Genomic DNA, 18,662 nt, shown 5'->3' on the forward strand with positions numbered 1-18,662 from the left:
ACTGGCTCCATCCCCGCCTCTTTGACCTGTCTGTCTCCTCTCCACCTATCTTCTCCTCTATCCATCTTCTATCTGCCTCCCCCTCTCTCCCTATTTATTTCAGAACCCCCTTCCCCTCCCCCATTTCTGAAGAAGGGTCTAGGCCTGAAATGTCAGCCTTCCTGCTCCTCTGATGCTGCTTGGCCTGCTGTGTTCATCCAGCTCTACACCTTGTTATCACACATTCCTATTTATTCAGGCTCCTTTGAGGCCCATTGGAGCATTTCTGTGCCAAATGTAATATGACAAGATTACCAGAGGAATACTGCAAATTAAGAAATTTAGTTCCAAGATTTGTTCAATCTTTATTACATTTGGCATTACCAATTTAATAAATTAATTCTTGCAGATATATAACTCAACCCACACTTGAAGGCTTATTCCCAATGGAATATTTGTAATACCTAATTATTCTGCCTGCATTATTAAAGAGTAGTCAGATATTACAGCTTCTACTCTACTTTGGTTCTCCCAGTCCTTTCTGAAAAAGAAACACAGAAGTATAAAGTGTTATTAAAAGAAGGGGTGGCTCAGTGGTTAGCACTGCTGGCTCACAGCACCAGGGACATGGGTTCAATTCCACCCTTAGGCAACTGCCTGTGAGGGGTTTGCAAGTTCTCCCTGTGTCTGCGTGGGTTTCCTCCAGGTGCTCTGGTTTCCTCCCACAGTCTAAAGATGTGCAGGTTAGGTGGATTGGCCATGCTAAATTGCCCACAGTGTTAGGGGATGTGTAGATTAGGTGGGGTATAGGTAGATGGGTCTGAGGGTCAGTGTGGACCTGTTGGGCCGAAGGGCCTGTTTCCGCACTGTAGGGATTCCATGATCTATGATCTTTATTCTAGCTTCTGTTATTAGTCACTTTTTTTGACATTGAACAGTTAATGGTCTCTCGAGGTGAATCACTGATCTTTGACATCTGGCCACTTTTTTTGTTTCAATTTATGTTTTAACATTTAAAGTGATCAGAATCATGTATTTCATACTTCATCTGCATATGTTAACATTTCAGTGTACATTCCTAGCCTTACACAACTTCTTGACTTAATGAGTTTGTGAACAAAGGCACAGAAACAAAGAAGGCTCATTCAGGACACCTGTTTGTTATGAAATGTGCCAAAAACAGTCTGACTGTATCCGCCAATTACATATATACTGTTCCTCACAATGATAGCATAAAGGGCTTCTCACTGAGATACAGCTGTCTGAAGCAATTCTGCGTTGGATTTACTCCAATTATCTAAAATCACATTAAATAGGACACCTTGCTGTTTGTCACAACCTTTTCCTTACAGACAAGATTTGATTGTCTCCCCTCAGATTCATATCTCCCTCACACGGATTTGTGTTGAATATTTTTCTTGCTATCTCACCTCTATGGCTTTCTGACTCCTGTGCTCCCCCCACTCCCACCCAAGACAGTTTTACTTAATCAGGCAAAACAGCAGCAACTAATCTGTTTTCTTATTCACAAACTGTATAACATATTGTCGAATGACTGCTGGCAGCTCTCTGCACCCAAAATATCAATCTCTTCATTAGGAAACAGTAAGCACTCTACCAGCAGAACTGTCAGAAGGAGACATCTTAACACAGTGTTAACTTGCTGTTTTAAGCAGGATGGTTGGAAAAAATTATACAGCATGTGAAAAAATGATTTACTAAAACAATAATCTATTGAATCAAGATAAACATTTGCCTCAGTATCAATTAACGTCACTGGACCTCACATTATTCAGAGCTTTACTCTCCAGTCAGTGACCTTTCCGATAATGCAAGAAATAATACTGAGTGTTATTTCTCTTGAATAGGTCTGGGATAGCTGTTCCAAGATTAAGTGTTGCAACTTTTGAGGGGACCTGAAGGAAACATTTAGTCCTCAAGTTATTTTAAACAATTGTGGTATTTGCAAAGGACTGGCAATAGCACCTGTATGATGACTATGGTGAATCAGCTAAGTTACTTTCCACAGTCGAATCAGTCAAAGTCCTGCGCAGAAGCAAGTAAAATCAATTATACAAGGGAGAACTCTTCCCTGAAGGCTAAGCAATGTTGGAAATTGAATTGAGATGTTTAACCCAGAATAGATGCAATTTTCTCTCCTTGTGCATCTGGAATTGTGACTCCTGGCTGATAGAGTTGGGACATCTCCTGGCTCTGCAAACCTGACCCAGTGGGGTGTGACCAGGAAGGTTGAAATTTCAGTCTGAAGTTCCCTGGCGTTAAGCCAAGTGATCCTGGAATGGTTTGTAAAAAAGTGTCAAGTGCATTACCACCATGTTGAAATTATTTGTAAAGTAACTTATAGGAAAATAAATCCATTTACACACATTCCCCAAATTTAATATATGTTTAAGTTATGATGTCTCCAGGCCCCATACATACCCCATAACCCCTCATGCCCTCCATGGAACCCTTTGTCTCTCTGATCACTCATGGCTCTCATTCCCCAAGGTCAACACATGCCTTTCACTCATCCCCAAAGCCCCTTATAGTTTCCATGTCAACTTAGTGCCAACTTATGCTCCAAACATCACCTTTTGTCAACCCTTCCAGTATTGACCATTAGTAAACCTCAGGAGCAACGCTGAATAAATGAAGTTGTATCAATTGATGACGATGATTTATAATAAAACTCTGCTTTTACTCAAAAGAATATTCAATATGTTGAAATTGCTTCAACAATTTTTTTTAAAATGAAAGCATACATTTCACTTAGATACTTCATCCATTCCTGTATGAAAGAAACATTTCTGTTTTATAACTACTTGGATCTGTCAATCAAGCTGTTCATTTCACAGTCACACCAGTGTAATCATGTTAGACTGTAAAATCAGTAATGCAGCGCAAATCCTATAATGATAGTCCTCAAGTTTTTGACAGAATGAAAGTGTGAGCACTGCTCTTTTTAAAAATGGTACAATTTTTTCAAAAATTTATCATGCTACAGAACTAAACTCCTTAACTCAAAAAAACAGAAATTGCTGGAGAAACTCAGCAGGTAGTGTCTATGGAGAGAAAGCAGAGTTAACACTTCAGGTTTTGCAGAAGGGTCACTGGACCCAAAATGTCGATTCTGCTTTCTCTCTACAGATGCTGCCAGATTTGCTGAATTTCTCCAAAAAGTTCCGTTTTTGTTTCAGATTTTCAGCATCAGCAGTTCTTTGATTTTTGTTTAAATTCCTTGAAAGCTTTGATAGTTCCATGGATTTTTGAGAATGCCAATGAGTTTTGACTGTTCTTTAAGAGCTTTGACAGTTCCAATGAGTGGATGCACTTTTCATGCACATTCCTTTCTGCACTTAACAATACCAAAGTATATGTGGCCTCCGTCAAAGGTCCCCTCATGTGCTCAAATATGAACAAAGACTACATCCAAATGAGAACTTGACTTCTCCAAAGGTATAGCCTGGCTATCCAAAGAAAATGACAAGTTCTAACATGCATACTACAGCTTTCAGGCCACTACTTCATCAAAATCGCCTGGATGGAGGTAGCTGCTGAGTTGTATGGTCAATTGCCTTTGGATATCAAGAATGTGTCATTTTGAACCTTATCCCTCTGTGAAAATGGCAGAGGTTGGGTTTGGAGGTGGGACTTCTGGATTTGTGACTCTGCTGGCACTTTGTTCAGAGAGCGAGTCTCTCTGTTTGTGGGATAATTGAGGGTCTTATGGCTGTCAGTTTTAAATGCAAAGAGCTTGAAATGAAATAGTCACAGAAAAAATTTCATTGAAATCTTAGAATTAGCTTCATTGTCACTACTGAAATGAGTACAGTGAAAAGTTTCCAAGTCACCACTTACGGCGCCATCTTTGGTACAAATGTCCCTCGGTACAGGTTCTTTAGTACAAGTTCTTAGGGGAAAAGAATGATAAAAGTAAAGAAATAAAAAGTTCAGAATAACAGTCCTTCTAACCCAGTCCATGCCGGCACTTAGCTTCTAGTCTGCACCAGGCCTTGACTCCAGACTGTGTGGAGCTTCATCTCACGGCTCTCAAGGCTGAGAGATCTGGAATCATCTCAAGGGTAGAAGTCCACACTGAGGGCATGCTATGCCAAGAAACTGCTATGCCAGGCTGCCAAGTGACCTCCACACCAGGCCAGGAGGCCACTACGCAGGACTAGGAGATCACCATACTGGGTCCACACTGAGGCCAGGAATCCAAGTCTACTCTGAGGCCTGGAGCTCAGGACATCACCGAGAAGAAAGAAGGAGAAAAAATGAACAAAAGAGAGAAAAAGAGATAAAAAAAGAAAAGAAACAGACAGAGAGGATGGGCTCCAACTGAGGAGTCCTACTCCACCCCCATCTTTGTTTCAAATATTGCACTAAAATTCCAACAGGAAAAGAGAAAATCATATATTTACATAACACCTTTAGCAGGACAGTATTGTAAAATAAGTACAACAATAGGGGAAACATGAGAAGGTATTAGGTCAGATGAAAGCTTAGATTTTCGGAGTGTCTTAAAAGTGGAAAGCAAGGTAGAGAGGTGTAGGAAGGATATTACTGCACTTGGGGCCTTTTATCATTCTGACTAATACTGGGGAAATGATAATGGGAATGCACATAAAGCCAGAAGTCAAGATATCTTGGAGAGTTGACAGATTAGAGGAGGTTACAGAATTTGAGATAGTGCAAAATGCAAACAGGAAAATGCACTCAGCAGTTCTAGCTTGCAAAGACTTGTCCACAATACTGAATTAAACCTTTTTAAAGTTGCTCTTGTTGGTTGTGTTTGGTCAGATCATCCAAAAATAACTTTAGAACTTAAAACCCAAGTTAATTCCAGTAAGCATGACGTTGAGTCTACTGTGGGGAAGAATGGTCATTGTCCATGTGGTTCCCTTGAGCCTCAATAATTAGAATCTAAAGCCTAGTGTAAGGGTGCCATGTGTCTAAAAGTAAATGTCAGAAAACTGAAGAAATGCTCCAAAGTGGTTGAATGATGCTGAATTTTGAAAACATATACACAATGGGCCTGGTCATGAAGGAGAGTGGAAACACATCAATGGATGGCATGACCTCGTCGTCATACATAAGCTGACAAAATCTTGTGATTACCTCATCCTGTTTTACTTCACCTAATTCAAAGGTTCCTTAGAGATCACCTTGTTCCAGATTAAGGCAACTATTCATATATCTCCTTGTCACTGCAACCAATTCTGAATGGAATCAAGTTTGTGTCCCCATTTACTGGAATGAGAATTGCAATGTATTTAAATAATTTGATGGGACTTCAAAAGATTCTACAAGATCCCAATGCACCACCTGATGAAGGGCAGAGGCATTCTTTCTCGTGTCTTGATCAATGGATATTCCTTCATGAACATTTGGCTATTTAATTCATTCTTGTTTGTCAGACTTCAAGTTCACTGCTCCATTGCTCTATATGGTCAAAAGCGACTTGAAACACAGGAGCAGATCCTTCAGTCCTGAACTTTCAAGTCTTAGAAGTGAGGAAACCATTTAAAAGCAATACTGGAATTCTCGAAAGGCCCTAACTAAGATCATCATTAAAAGCTTTTGTTCAAAATTCTTTATTATGGAACCACAGAAAGAGGTCAATTCAGATCTAGCATTATTTGATCAACAGAAGACACAGTGATGTGTGATAACAAGGTGTAGAGCCGGATGAACACAGGAGGCCAAGCAGCATCAGAGGAGCAGGAAAGCTGATGTTTCGGGCCTACACCCTTCTTCAGAAATGATGTGAATCCTCTTCTAGAGACTTTCCCTGCAGGGTGCTTCAGGGAATGGCGTTGGCACCATTTCCACTTCTTGCAATACATAAATGATCTTCACACCAGGTTAAAAAGAAAGGGTGTGACTATTTACAGATTATTGGGTGGTTATTCATTAGGTAAAACTTCACAATGTATCGATTCAATACAAAATGAACTCCTAGAATCACGAAAAATACAGGATCAATAGGAGGTGGCATTCAATGCCAAAAAATGCAATGTCATGTGCATTATCAACAAAAAGCTTGAATTCTGTAATCAAATTCCTCAACAGATAGATGCATAACTATACTTGGGGGTTTATCTTAAAAGCAGTCTTCAATGGGGATTCTGCATTCAGCAAGAAAAATATTAAGTAAGTAAGCCTGCTAAACAATCATTTGTCCCAATCCTCGAGTGTGGAAGTTGTGTGTGGGATCCTTTCATGATGAGAATAATAAATAAGATTGAAGGTATCCAAAGCTGCTTGATTCTGCATGACCCAGTGTGGGAAATACACCAATGACTCATCCTCGATCAAAGATTAGGAACAGGGAATCACTGTAGCAAAGGAGGGAGAGAAACAGACTGACCGTGTTCCATAACATATGGAATGGACTGGTGGAAATTGACAGAAAAAGTACCTGGTGCCCTCTTGCAAAGATAAAACATGAGGTTGCCACACACATAAACTGTAAAGATTTCCAAAACAGTAAATCATCAATCTTCCTAGGGACTATCCCAGAATAGAATAAGCTGCAAAAAGAAATCGTGATAGCTCCATCACTCAAAACCTTGAAGACCCTTCTGTCAATTATTTTGAGGATTATATATTTTTATTATCTAGAAATCCATCTTAATATGTCATGCCTGATTTAACTTGTGCAGACCATGTAAAAGTTAGCCATACAGATATCAGTCTGTGATACCACACAACTAAAGTAGAAAAATAAACATTCTGGCATTCAGTTAGAATATTGCTGATTTGTGACACTATTTACTTGCTTTCTGAGGGGGAAGGTCATTCAGCTCAGTTGGCGAGATGACTAGAATTTGGTGCAAAATAAAATCAATAGCACAAGTGCAGACCTTGGACTGGGTATGGTAGTTCATGGAGGATCTGTTCCTGATCTTATCTCATGCTTGTGGAGTGATTACCTTCAAGGTATGCACAATCAATGATCTCTAATGCAGAAAGATGCCAAGGACTGTGGTTCAGTACCATATTTGCCTTTGAGTCCTACCCTTAAATACTTTACTCCATCAAAACTTTGTTGAAAATGATCTTAAAATATCCATTGAACCAGTAATCACAGCTTTTGGAGGAGTTTGAGGTTTCTATCAACCTTTGGGTGAAAGACTGCTTTCTAACTTCACGCCAGCAGTGAAAGTAATTACTTTTTATTTACTTCAACAAACTTTTCTAGTATCTTCAACACTTTGTGACCTTTTACAGTCTGCCAGAGGATTGCTGGAGGGTGTGAGGAGAGAGGATGGGCATTTTAAAAGAAGTGCATGGACAGATCATACATACCTGTCCAACTGTCCTCTCTCGTAAGCTTGCCATTTTACAGGGTGGGAGGGGAATGTATTTTTAGTCTGTTGTATTTGCAAAGTGGAGGGAGTGATGGAGGAGGAAATAGGGTCAGGTCCCAAGATGTGCATCAGTGATTCATAAAGACAGTAATCCAATATAAAACCAGGGCTGCCTCCAGTGTTAGTTATCCAGGGTTTGAGAAACACCAACCCATGTAAATTGTGCCCTGACAGTTGTGGCTCTGAAATTTGTGGAACTACTTGGATTGGCAGTGCACCCTTTCTGAAGGTTATCTTTGGGAGTGATAAAAGCAGGCATTAACACGTATAAAATGTGGTGGTAATGTCACTGGATGGTTAGACTGATAATCTCTCACTAACAGCCCTTGAGGCGCAGTTGTCAGTCATGGCCATGTGTGACTAAAGAGACATATGTTGATATGGAGGCAATGAAGTGTCATGAAGGGTAGGCAGAAGGACATTGCTTGACATGGAGAATATGAGAGGTCATGCTGATGGGTACAGGAGCACAGAACATAGAACAGTACAGCACAGGAACAGGCCCTTCTGCCCACCATGTCTATAGCGAACCTGATGCCATTCTAAACTAATCTCATCTGCTTGCACCAGATCCATATCCCTTTATTCCCTGCCTGTTCATGTGTCTGTCTAAAAGCCTCTTAAACTTTGCTAACATATTTTGCTCTGTCAGGCTGTTTCAGGCTCCTTTTGTCTCTGTATAAAAACTTTTCTCACACGTCTCTTTCAAACTTTCCCCCTCTCACCTTAAAGCTACGCTCATACCTAGTATTTGAGATTCCCACCCTGGGAAAATGTCTCTGACTATCCACCCTATTCATTCCTCGCATAATTTATATACTTCTATTCGGTCACCCCTCAGCCTCCAAAGCTCTAATGAAAACAATCTAAGTTTATCCAACCTAGGGTAGGTTGGCATAGAGGATATAAAAGACTATGAGAATAGATGGAGTGGCATAGTTTGTTATACAGTGCATGAACAGCCATAATAGAATGGTGGTAGGTAGATGGCATCAGGAGGTATGAGTTGACATGGAGCGGACATGGGAGTGTGTGGGGCAGGTTGAGGGCTTGTGAGAGGTGAAGGCAATGGAATGATGGTTTATTTTTAATTCTTTTCTATAAATCTTCAACAAAAGTGGTAGTGTACTGAGACAGTCTTTTCACTCAGTGCACCTCTATAACCAGTGCTGACCACTCCCAAATAAGTAGCTGCCCCAGATAAAGAAAGTGAAATTCCATGGTACTTTCACCCAGGTCAGATTTTTAGAGTTAGGTAATGTCTCAATTCTTCGCACCTGACCCAGGAGTGAAAATTCAGGCTGTGGCAGAAGCTGTTGTAGAATTCTTTATTCCTTCAACAAAATCATTGATAAATATGGTGAAAAGCTGAAACCACATTCTAGATTCCTGAGGAATAGCACTTGTTGCATCTTGCCAAACAGTATCTGCCTTTCAGAAGTTTAATTATGCTGGGCCCATCGAGTCTGTTCAACCATTCAATCAGGTAATCGCTGATCTCATAAATTTTAACTCCACTTTCCTGCCTTTTTCCTATAATCCTTGATTCTTTTACTGACTAAAAAAAAGTCTATCTCAACCTTGAATATACTAAATAACATAACTTCTACAGCCCTCTTTGAAAAAATACTTCCACAGATTCAATGCATTCTAAGTGGAGAAGTTCCTTCCCCTGTCTCTTTTAAATATGTAAACCTTATTCTGAGATTATGCCTCCTGGTCCTAGAATGTCCTGTAAGGAATCTTTCCACATCTACCCTGTCATGTCCCCCAAGGATCTTGTATGTTTCAATAAGGTCACCTTCTTTGAAATGAACAATGAGGACAAGTCCATCCTTCCCAACTTGTCCTCAGAGAGTCTTTGCATACCTAGCGATCCTCAACCAAGATCCTCAACCTAGTGAACCTTCTGTGGGCTGTCTTCAGCACCAGTATATCTTTTCTTAGATAAGGGGCCCAAAACATTTACAGTATCATGGTCTGTCTAGTGTCTTGTATAGTTTTAAAGTTGGCAATGAAGTCAGCTCTTAGTTAACTGCTGAAATGGCCTTGAGAGCCAATCAGTTCAAGGGCAAGTAGAGACTGGCAACAAATACGCAAATCCCATTTAATAAGGATGAAAACAAAATTAAGTTGAAGAAAATAGTTCAGTTATAATTCCTTATGGTCTTGTTGAGGTTTTGATACCTTTGGCAAGAAAAATGTTAACTGTAAAGGTTAAAAGTTAACTTCAACTACATTACAACATCATTTCGATGAGGTGTGAATAGTGGACTTGAACAGAATTAATTAAACCGATTTATGCTGGACAATTTTAATGGATAATCATTCGTCATCTGACGGATAAGTTCTGAGATGCAAGTGGCAAATCTTAATCATTTTTTTCCAAATGGAGGTGGTGGGAGGCTTATTTGATGTGTTCAGCTGATATGTCATTTGCCGAAATAGGGAATACTGTTACAAAATTAATTTGTCGAGGCTCCTAAACAAATTTCATTTGAAATTTTGACTCATTTGTCTGAACTGCATGTGACCCAGCCAACTTTCCCACTCAAGAAACAAAACAAATAAATTTCTCATTTTGGTAAAAATTCAGATCATGGTACTTTGAAGAAGAGGCTGATCTATGGTAATGTCAGATTCCTAGAACAACTATCCAATTGAAAATGAAACATAATGACCTGAGCAGTACCCAATGGCAAGCTTCAATTTTTTTTTCATGGTATGTAGGTGCTTTTCACTAGAACAGGACCTTCTTTACTCAACTTAAGCTGCCCTTGAGAAGATGTGGGTGAGTATCATTTATGATCCAGAGCACTCCAGGACTTTCATAGGTAAACCACAGTTACCACTCAGGATTTTAAGGGTTTCAGCCCTCACATAGCATAGGAGCTGGTTGAGATTGCTCTATTTTCCTCCCGTCAATGAGGTATTGATGATCAGGAGTCTGGCAAGTAGTCTCAGAGTTGGAGGCTTTTTCAGAGGGTTCTGGATGCCGGGTAACTGGCTACCAGAAGTTTAGACTTCCTGGCATTTACTGTGCTTGGACCTCCGAGGGATCCCAAAGCATATCTCTCAGGGTACATCAATATCCAGTGTCCTGATTATCAGGGTCAACTCCCTCCAATTACGGCCTCCTGCTGCACTTCAAAATTGACAGAGGAAGATTGCAAATTAACCATTCAAACTTTTCACAGCAGGGTTTTTGAGTTCAGACTCTGAGAAAAGCAAGATTTGGTCATTATGTTACAGTTTCATTCCAAAGCGGGGAGAAAAAACACTAGACAATCAGCTTTGTCAATGTTAATAGTTGCTTTTAGATTAAGGATACTGTTAACTGGACATGTGAATCTCCATATCCAATTCACTAACTGCTATTTCTGTTGAGATAAATTCCTTGCTAACATGGAATTTCACAACTTAAATTGTGCAATGTGCCACTTAAGAGAGACATGGGCGGATCAAGTTAACATTGAAAATCAATTGCCTCATTCCTGGTATTAAATTAGAAGCATAACTTGAGCATGTTTGAGAGCATACTATGGTATTGGACTCTGAGTTACCAATCACTGGCAACTGGGATGTAGCACTACCAGCAATTATCTTTTCTAGGTATTTTCGAATCAACTAGTTCAAAGATGTTATTGAACACCTCTGGAGGAGGTGGGACTTGATTGAAGGCTTCTTTCCTCAAAAGTATGGATGCTACTTTTGTCCCAGAAGAGCTCTCAAACATCCTTTCTATCCTGATTTGCTTGTCTAATGATCAGTTGTGGAGGACATAACACTGCTAAGCCTGAACAAGAGGCACTTATTATAAATAACAACATAACATAACAATAACTGCATGATATAAAAGGTACAACTGACATAGAACATTTAGGCAATATTAATAATATTAGGTGTCAGCGATGATATGTGTCTCCGTCAGGTTCTCATACTAGACTGCTTCTTCCCCATCTAAAGATTGTCTGACATTACCAGACGGGTGGAGCCCAAAGCAATCTTCAACATTAACTCTTTCAGAATCATTACCTTATATATGGCATGTTGGTCCTGTTTAGGAAGTGCTTTTTAAAAACTCAGACTACAGTTTTAGGAACATAATACGAGCACTTAGAATCTGGTTCGTTCTATCAGCGAAATCTTTCAATTTTCTGTGCAGGTCCCTGATGTCCTGTCAAGAAGGAGAGTCTGAAATGCAAAATGAGCAGTGATGTTTTCTGTTCTTCATTTTGTAAGTTTTGAATGGATGACTGGAAAGTCAACAGAAGCACAACATCGCTCTCAACGTAAGCAAAAATCAATTGGGGAGTGAAAAATAGTTTACATTTCATTTTGACGACATTGCTCATCTGCTGTCCCTAAATCCATTCTGTTCCTGAAGTGACAAATTCAATTTTGTTTAACTTATGCTGAGGTAAAATATGTTGCCATTAATTAGTCGTTAAGCAAAACAATATCTGTGCAATCAGTAAAGTTTCTAGACATTCAATTTGAAATGGAATTTTCTTTATGGAGTCTCCCAAGTGTATCATCTTCATGTATGCAATATTATTTCTGAGCTAAACCTTTATTTTGAGATATTAAAACCAGGTGTTGTGTTCATACAAAGAAATGAAATAGATAAAAGACTGACAGATCACACAAAAATAACTTTGTAGTGTTCTCTAATGAGCGAAAATACATTTAATAGAAAGGTCTTTGAAATGGAAAAGACATGCCAGATGCCTTATTTTCAATGTACTCATAGTCACTCAGGCAGATAAAATGAGAAGAATCCAGTTTTTACAGGACTACACTTTAAGGTCCATTTATTTTGCTGTATACAGCCACTTCAAGCTAATTTCATTATACAAAACATCTTAAGAACATAAGAAATAGGAGCGGTGGTAAGGTATACAAACCACAGATCTGCTGATGTAATCTTGGCATCAGCTCCTTTTCTGTCTGCCTGTCATCACTCCACTACAGTTCACGGATCAGCCTTTATCAGCATTGAACATATGCAATGATTTAGCCTCCTTATTGCCATGGAGTAGAGAGCTCCTGAGATTCCTGAAACTGAGAAGAGATGCCTCCATATTTCCACCTATAATTGGCAAATCCTTATCCTGATTTTTTTTATTCACTCATGGGATGTGGCCATCCCTGGTTGACCAACAGTTTTTATTGCCCAACTGTAATTTCCCTTGAGAAGTTGGTGGTAAGCTGCTTCCTTAAACCGTTGTAGTTGATGTGCTGTAAGCGTTTCCCATACCGCCCTTAGAGAGGGAATTCCAAGATTTGGCCAAGCAGCAATGAAGAAACAGCGATATATTTCCAAGTAAGGATGATGAGTGGCTTGGAGGGGAACCTGCAGGACGTAGTGTCCCTGTGTATCTGCTGCCCTTATTCTTCTAGATGGAAATTGTCATGGGTTTGGATGGTGCTGTCTGAGGATCTTGGGTAAATTTCTGCCGTGCATCTTTTAGATAGTACACACTACTGCGACTGAATGCCGATGGTGGAGAGAGTGGCTTGTGAATGTGGTGCCAATCAAATGGACTACTTTGCCCCTGGATTCTGTCCAGTTTCTTGAATGTTATTGGACCTGCACTTATCCAGGCAAGCGGGGAGTATTCCATTACACTCCTGACTTGTGTCTTGTAGATGGTGGACAGATTTTGTGGAGTCAGGAGGTGAGTTACTTGCCAAAGTATTCCTAACTTCTAACCTGCTCTTGCAGCCTCTGTGTTTATATGATGAGTCCAGTTGAATTTCTGGTCAACGGTAACCCTAAGGATGCTGATAGTGGGGGAATTCAGTGATGGCAACACCACTGAATATCAAGGAGCTGTGATTTGATTGTCTCTTGTTGGAAATGGTTATTGTCTGGCATTTGTGTGATGCTAATGTTATTTGCCAATTGTCAGCACAAGCCTGGATAGCGTCCAGATCTTCCGTTTTTGAACAGGAACTGTTTCAGTGTCTGAGGAGTCCTGAATGGTGCAGAATAGTCATGAATGGTGCAATCATTGGTGAACATTCCCACTTCTGACCTTATAATGGAGGGAAGATCATTGATGAAGCAGCTGAAGATTTTTGGGCCTAGGACATTACCCTGATGAACTCCTGCAGAGGTGTCCTTAAATTGAGATGACTTACCTCTGACAACCACATAGAGTGAAAGCATTCCTACTCGTAACAAACAAGAGGGCATGGATTCAAAGTATCTGCAAAGTAAGTAAGAATGAAGTGAGGAAAAACATTTTCACACATCAAAAAGTTATAGTATGGAATGCATTTTGTCAAAGTGTGTTGGAGGCAAGTTCAACTGAGACATTCTGGAGGGCACTGGATGATTATTTAGATAAAGATAGTGTACAATGTTACGGGGGAAAACGCAGCAGATTAGCAATAAATAATGATGCGCATTTAACCAAACAGTGCAGGCACATTGGGTTGAATGGCCTTCTTCTGAGGCATAATACTTTTGTGATTCTGTGAAATGTTGAGTGGGAGGTTCCACTAAGGCTAATAGAGTCCAATAGACTCCTGAAGTTCTGCAGTTGAATGAAGTGAATTACCGACATCAGTACACCAGCTGCCTAGAAATACAGAGTGAATACATACGATGATGGCTAAATTTGGAAAGTAAATCACAGTTGCACTGCTCCAGGATAAGGGGTAACAAGGACATCAATCAAGTGAAGGACTATTTTTTAACTTGCCTCAGCAATAGCTATTCCATGGTTCTGCCATTCTTATGATGTGAATTTGTTGCATTTTCAATCTCACTCTCCTTTAAGAAAGTTCCACCTCCACATAACTGCCCTTAGTTGTAGGATCAAAATTTTATACTGAGAAACCAGAAAAATAGGATATGAGGATTTGAAATATCACTTTGATGCAACAGGGAGTAGTACACTGAGTTAACTTGTGAGACACATTGTCAGAATGAAATACGGGAAGCTATCCATGCCTTACCTAGGAGTACTTGAGTTTCAAATTCTCTCCAGTGGCCATCTCTCACATAACCATATGCGGTATGCAGACATTTAAAGAAAACTTGTACAAGTGCTGTGATAGAGTGAAAATGTAGCATGAATTTTGTTCATAAAAATCAAATTTTAAAAATGAAGTCATGCCAAATACCACACAGTTTGAAAACCCTCACACTAACACAAAAGAGAAAAGCAAATAACAACATAATAATACAAAGAACAAGGCTCCTGAGCATTATTGGAAATTCCGACTCTGTCTCGGCATTCCTGCCACACAGTTGTATGTGCTACTCATTCCCCTGTTAATATGCTCTCCAGCATTGAGATGAACTGTTGCAGTTGTTTTGAGTGCTTTTAAGTTTAAATCACAGTAACAGTAAATAAATTGCACTGTGTAAAGTTCAGCTTTCTGACATTTTAACTATTATAATTTACTCTGTATTACAAACTCTGTATGTTTCTATAATACTTTGAGAGGCTTGAGTCCCTTTTAAAAAATATGTTCAGATAGTTCTGACCAGTGCTTCACAGGAACAGAAAGCTCTTCAAACCTCATCACCTGTTTCATTTTTCAATTACATCAAGGCTGATCTAAACCTTGAATTTCATTTGCCCACTGTTTGCTTCTCAAGCAAAATTGAAAACTTAAATTGACTTAGCAAATGCACACCATTTGCACAACAAATTCCAGATTTCTTGAGGCACCACACCCCTTTCCTTCAGATTTGCTGCCATCACCTTTCTCCTCAAAGAACACAGGAACCTCTCTGTGAAAGAAAAATGTTGCCCCATTTCAACCTGCCACAATTACTACTTTGATGTGAAAGTTTCATTAATAACACTCCTGTGAAGCACCTTGGGTTATTTTATTATTTTATGTTATGTGATATATCAATACAAATTGTTGTTTTGAGTAGCTTTAATCTGATATGTTATTCTAAGACTTCCTATTTCTTTTGTGTACAATGCACTGCTTTAAAATATAGTAGGAATTATTCTCCTGCATCTTTCCTCCACAAGTGTTTTCACATTTCTCCTGAAGTGCAGCACTGGGAGTCAGACACATGACTCCAGTTGAGGCGAAATCAGAACTTCACAGAGGTTTAACATGACCTCCTTCCTCTTGTAGACGCTGCTTCTGTTTCTAAAGCCTAGGATTCATTATACTTTATTATCCGCATTCACAATCTGTCCTGACATCTTCAATGACTTTTGCAGGGATACCGCCCAGGTATCATTGTTCCTGTGTACTATTTCGAAGTGGAGCCTTCATTGAAGAGGTAGATTCTGGTTAGATTCTGTCTTGTTGGAAGTGGTCATCGCATGGCACAAATATTACCTGCCATCTGCTAGTTCAAGCCTCAGTATTTTTGTCCAGGTCACGCTGCTACAGATTGACACAGGCTGCTCCAGCCATTGAGGAATCATGAATGTTACTGAGCATTGTATATTCATGAGCAAATAACCACGAGACAAGATTCAATCTTATAATTGATGGTGAGAGTGATGAATCTGGTGGGTGAGGAACTAAATTTAATGTAGAGACTGGGAACTAAAGCATGAATTCACATTGTTATCATTATTAAGAGCTCACATCATAATAGTCTGCTCTCATTTTTGCCAATAATCTTTTGTGTCAAATCTTATCAAATGGCTCCTGGAGCTATACAAGATCCATGGCCTTGCCCTATACATCATGCCAGTGACCTGATCAAAGCAATCAGTCATATAATTCAAACATAGGTTATTTCCATGCCAACTCTCTTTGATTGTCTTCAAGTCTTCTGTTGTTGTTATAGATTCCAGTCACTTCCCTACAGTCCATTTATGCCTCTGAAATTCACAAAAATTTCAATACTCAACAGTAAAATACTTACATACACATGCATGCACACAAAAAAATCAATTGAAATCTGTCCTTCTAAAATTGAAAAATCATTTGAAACTTTTCAGTGAATGATTGAATCTATGAAGAGTGCCTTCTGAACCTGAGGTGCTACCTTTCACAAATCAGCACAGCAAGGGTTATAAACACAGAAAATAAAGTGAGAAATAATGAACATGAAAGTTCCTTGCCTTCTTAATTTGGCGCTACAACATGCATAATGTTCATGAGCAAAAGGGTGTTCAGATTTACCTTTCAGGTCAGTATCTTGACTAGCATACCTGCCACCTTCCAAAAAACCTATGACCATGCATCTGCACAAGTGTTTGCTCCTCAGCCAGAAAAAATATTACACGGCAGGTATGGCCCTTTAGGTGGTTACTCAAGGGTCACAGCAGAAATGTTGGTGGTGTCATATTCACTCTTGAGCACAATCCCAGAATAGCACTTTAATGGGAATATAAAATCCCACACAAGGGAAAAAAAGATCATTCAGAGCTGCTGTTTTTAAAGAAATGGTGATGCATACTTATAAATTAACTCATTTTAAGCAGTTGCATGAGATATAGACTGTAGATTTCATTATGCTTCGAAATGAATAAACCAGACAGATTAACTGGAGTTGTGCTAAGTATAAACCACCCTTCAGTAATAAAGATGTTTCCACAAAAAAAAAGGCATTTTCTTTTCATGTTTTTCAGATTAATGTTTACACGATTACATTATTTTTGACATGAAAGAGTTTGGTTTTGGAATATAGTAACTGTTACATTTTGGGATAACAAAGATCAAAGAGTGCAAATATATCCGATCTGGTAAATCTTTCAATGAGTGGAAGTTTAGAATGTGGATATACAGATCTTTGGAAAATAAATCTGCAACTGAAACGTAACATTTAGGATATAAGTAGCAGAATTATGGGCAATTAATACAAGTGAAGATGCTGTACAAGGCATGGGTTAACCTATGATACACTGCATGGTTTTGACTGTACTACTATATTACTAGAAGCATGGAAAAGGTGCTATGTAAGGCACATCAGGACAGTCATGATGGTACCACATGCACTAGAGCAGAAAGTTTAAAATTAAATTGAATGGGTGATTTTAAAATGATGAAATGTTATTAAGAAAGAGCAGGGAAAGAATATAAGGTTCTGAGGAATTAAGATAAATTGTTCAAGGCACAACGGGCATAATCGCCATGTATTTGATTCTCTGTCTGGAAGTTCTGTGAGTTTAATTATTAGTATTTACAAAGGCAATTTTCTCAGATATTTATTTTGCCATGTTGTCATTTTTTTCTTTGTGACCACATAATGCAATGACAAAAATAGACTGAAATTACCATACTTTAAATAAGTTACTGTACCACAGATCACTGAATGACTCAGTTTAAACAATCACAAAACATCACATGCAAAATTGTTAATATTTTAACTCTCCTGACATATAGTGAGGATTTTCCTCTTTCCAGCGTTCAATAATTAATGGCTTGCGCACCTCAACAAAAGCAAAACAATTATTGATGTCTTTTTAAAAATAGGTTGTTGGACTTTTCAAAGTCTTAGCTGAAGAATGTGAATACATTTCAAAACAAGAACCAGGTCTCTCAGTTAAAACATAATTCGAATAAGGGAGTGTAGAACAAGTATTAGTCACAGTGTAACCTTATGCCATCACACTTACACATCACAAAATTGTGACAAATCCTGAACTAAGAAATATTCAACAATAATTACCCCAGTCAGCGCACTCTGTCTCTGAACCCAAGTCTCACAAATGTTCAAGTACTTCAGTGAGCTGTATGAATTCTAACACCCATGCCACTGAAGATGTATGTGTGAACTAAACCCTACCAATCCTAGCACATTATCAACAAATTTCTCTCTTAGCCATGATTCTATAATTTATGCACGGTCAAGGAGACAAATCATAGACTTTAGTGTTTCTCCTTTTTCTGTCACAAATTGTCCATCCAGTAGCAATAATTCACCACCCTTAACTCTCCCCATCGTATTCTCTGGATGTCCAGAATGTAGAGCCATAGTTAGATTGGGTTCAAATATTTTCTACAAGTTTAGCAAAACATCTTGGCTTTTGTACTGTATACCACTATTCAGAAAACACCTCAAAGGCTCAGGTTCAAGTATGTTATACAGAAATCTTTAAATACTTTAAATACTTGAAATCTGGAATTAATAGTCTATGTGATGACCATGAATCCATTGCCGATTGTCAGAAAGACCCACCTGGGTCACTAATTTCTTTTTGGGTAGGAAATCTGCCATCCTTACCTTGTTAAGCCTACATGTGACTCCAGACCCACAGCAATGTGGTTAACTCTTGACTACTGTCTGGGCATTTAGGGATGAGCAATAAGTGCTGGCCTAGCTAGTGTCACCCTCATCCCATGCATGTATAAAGAAAACAC

The sequence above is a fragment of the Rhincodon typus genome, chromosome 3 (assembly GCF_021869965.1).
Source record: "Rhincodon typus isolate 14 chromosome 3, sRhiTyp1.1, whole genome shotgun sequence".
Taxonomy (NCBI): domain Eukaryota; kingdom Metazoa; phylum Chordata; class Chondrichthyes; order Orectolobiformes; family Rhincodontidae; genus Rhincodon; species Rhincodon typus.